Source organism: Cryptomeria japonica, chromosome 2 (assembly GCF_030272615.1).
Source record: "Cryptomeria japonica chromosome 2, Sugi_1.0, whole genome shotgun sequence".
Lineage (NCBI taxonomy): Eukaryota > Viridiplantae > Streptophyta > Pinopsida > Cupressales > Cupressaceae > Cryptomeria > Cryptomeria japonica.
This window is the reverse complement of record NC_081406.1, coordinates 432,827,995-432,831,570: the sequence shown is the minus strand read 5'-3', so window position 1 is coordinate 432,831,570 and position 3,576 is coordinate 432,827,995.

Here is a 3,576-nt window from a genome sequence, read left to right as displayed (position 1 = left end):
TCTCTTTTTTCTTTCAAGGTTTGCATGAGGTCTTCAAAATAAAGAACCAAGAATTTGATTTTCTCCTCCAAGGGATTGAAACTAGAGAGAGGGTCATAACTGCTATCAAATTGATGAATGAAATCAAGAGCCCTCTTATATGCAACCCACTTCTCTTTTCTCAGTTCTTGCTCATCCAAACTGAATTCCTTTCTAATTAAATCTTCAGGGAACTGAAATTAGTGAGGCCTACCTTTACACACTGCCCTCTTTCTAAAAATACCGTTGAAAAAATCCTCAGGGTCTGCACATCTTGAAACTGTAGTTGACAACCTATATGGCTTAAAGAATTTTTCAAAATATTTCTAGCCACCTTTAGTGATTACAAAATGATGGGCAATAGTAATGGTTGGGAAAATGGTCCCTTTACCCCTATTTGTCAGCTCTGCCTCTTGTACTCCTCCAATTTGTCTCAATACTTCTGCAATTCCTATCTTCAATGGGACCTGATAGGGCAGTACATAGGGAGTACCTCTAAAACCATACACTTTGAAAATGGTAGAAATAGGGTACAAATACATGTCTCCCCAATTGTGAACAATTTTAATACCCTCAGAAAACTCTTTAGGCTCGAGGAATTCCAAGAGAGCCTTAGGAATCCTAGGGTTCTCTGTGCACAAAAGAAATCTAATCTTAGATGCAAAGCATCTATCAAACTTCGAAAAACTAGCATACTCTCTATCTGAGGATAAAACAGTGCTCCAAAGTTGCACAGGCATCTCTTCTTTATCTTTTACCTTAACCAAATCCATCTCCCTTGCAAAATAGTCAGCACCTTTGAACAAAAACATATGTATTAACAGGGAATACCATCCAAACGACCTATCCACCTTACCATTGTCTCTACCCAAAACCTACTTTGAACAGTCCTAAACCTGACATCCCTATTTCTGGGTCCCTTAACCAATTACCATTATCATATAGGCCATCCCTAATTATCAGACAAGGGTTCTTTGGTACTAATTCTTTGGCCTTGGCCCCGACATTGGTAGACATGGTTAACTATTCCAGAAAATCATCAAAAATATTCATTTCCTGGTAATTCACTTTTCTCGTCAACTCCCTTCTTGGTGCCATCTTGAATATGCAACTATACCAATTGAAACTTGCACAGACCTCTAATGAAACAATTCACACAACAATGACTAAAATCAAACCAGAATTATCAAGAAAAGGCACAAAAATTTGTTGTTCGCATGAAGAAAAACCGCTTTGCACCAATTGTTCTGCAACAGACTTCTATGAAATGATGCTAACATTCAAGTTGATATGGACTCTAATATGGCAAGTTGGCATTGAATTTTATAAATTAATCCTGCATGCTTTGGCCATCACCTCAAAATTGAATTCACAAATTGAACTAAAAAATGGGCTCCAACGGATCATAAATTCTCTGAGTATTTCCTCTATTTTGTTGTTTCGCTACTTCGCGGGCCTTAAACTCTCTGCACCTTTCTTTTGCGAAGCCATGCCGACTATTAGATCAAGATCGACCTACCCGGTCTTTATCTCCAACAATGACCGTTAGATCAAGATCAAGATCTACTGTGCCTCACCTTGACGATTAACAGTTTTTGCCATTTCGTAGAGACTAAGCTACAGGCATCTTCGGGCCACGAAACAACGATGACTGTTGGATCTAAAACAAGATGAACATATTTTAATAGGCTTTAAACCTTTCAAGTGCGCCCTTTAACTCAGAGATCACTTGCATTACCTCGTCACCAGTTAACAAACGCCACGTGGCAGTCGGCCATTTGCTCAGGAAGTTCCATCGGGTTCCATTCTGAATCTGCCATGTGCTTTGCTTCACTATTCTCCACATAACCGCCGGTTGAACCAAGGTGGGCCCTTAACTACCCTTTAGAGCCACGTTTACTTGATAGGTCACTCTTCACTCCATGAATCACACCATCTGTCTTGCCATGTCATGCCTTCATGTGATTGTCACCTGTGTTTCGCCATTTCGTAATGGCTAACCCGCGATCATCTTGACTTCGTCAATCTATGTGGGCCATTAGATCTTAGGAAATTGCCTGTCGTTTATCCTTTCTATGGCCACCTCACCCAGGCCCACCACCTTTTTGCTACTTCATGAAAGGTAGAACACGTGCATCTTCTAGCCGCGAATCAACATGTGTCATTGATCTTTTCTAAACCGATCATCCTTTAACCAAAGAAGTTGCTCGCCTCTGGGATCCACCACGTGTTTTTGATGTTTTGTAGAACTTACTACACATGTATCTCGAGCTAGCGAATCAATGCGAGGCATCAGATTTAAAACAAGATGTGGTTCTTTTATCTGATGGTCAATCCATCTGGTTGGGCCCACCTAGGCTTTTTGCTACTTCGCAAACATTAACCTGCTAGGAACTTTGCTTAACGAAACAATGAAAATTGCTAGATTAACAAAGAGTTTCACAATACTTATAGGGCCCGACAAACATTAGAACAAGGTAAAGTAAAGGCGCATAGATTTTTAAAAAAAAGTTAAGGGACTGCCTAGTTAAATAACTAATGGGGGGACACTTCTCATGACAGACCAACCCTTCACTAAGTGGCAAAAGTAACATGGAAATAGAATGATAAGGGTTTTTCTCAAACACTGGAAGGGTTAGAACTCAAACCCTAAACCCTCTTCTAACCTAAGACAAATAGAGGCAACAAGGCCATACCAGAATCACTTTTTGCAGACTTCTAGCCAGCTATGGAACAAGAATATCCATTTTTAAATAGTGATAACAGTGGGTGTCAAGGTGGGTGCCAAGGAGCCAAGGTGAGTGGCAAGGAGCCAAGTTGCATGCCAAGGTGGGTGTCGAGGTGGGTGCCAAGGAGCCAAGGTGGGTGTCTGGGTGGGTGCCAAGGTGGGAGCCAGGGTGGGTGAGTGCAAACATGGGTGTCGAGGTCAAGGTGAGTGCCAATGTGGGTTCCAAGGTGCCAGGGTCAAGGTAAGTACCAATGTGGTTTCAAAGTTGCTAAGTTGGGTGCGAGGTTGGGTGCCAAGGTGTGCTAGGGTGGAAGCTCGGGTGGGTGTTGGGGTGGGTCAGCATCCCATGGGTGTTGATTTTGGTGCCCAGTGGGTGCTTCTTGTTTAGTTTTAGTCGTCGAGACTCATTTCGAGTCTCAGAGCTTGTTTCTTGTCTGGTTGCCCTATCTTCGACCTTGGAACCCAATTTTGGTCCTTGGGTTCTATTTTTTCGTGTCACATCCCACTTTTGGCATGTGGTCCTTTCAGGGTCGATTCTCATTTTGGGCATCAGAGCATGTTTCTTCTCCTAGAAACCAATATTTGTTAATTGTGTCTCAGAACACTTATGTTCTTGTGGACCCATCATGGGTCTTGGAATGCATTTGTAGTCCTTGGGTCCCATTTTGCATCCCGAAACTTGTTTTTGATGCTCGATTCCTATTTTGGGTACCCACCCTGGCCAAGGCGCGCGTGAGGTGTGCACCTGGGGCAAACTGGGTGCCTGGGTGCCTGGGGGCATCAAGGCAACCTTGAGTGTGCACCCGAGGCACCCTAAACATGCACTAGGG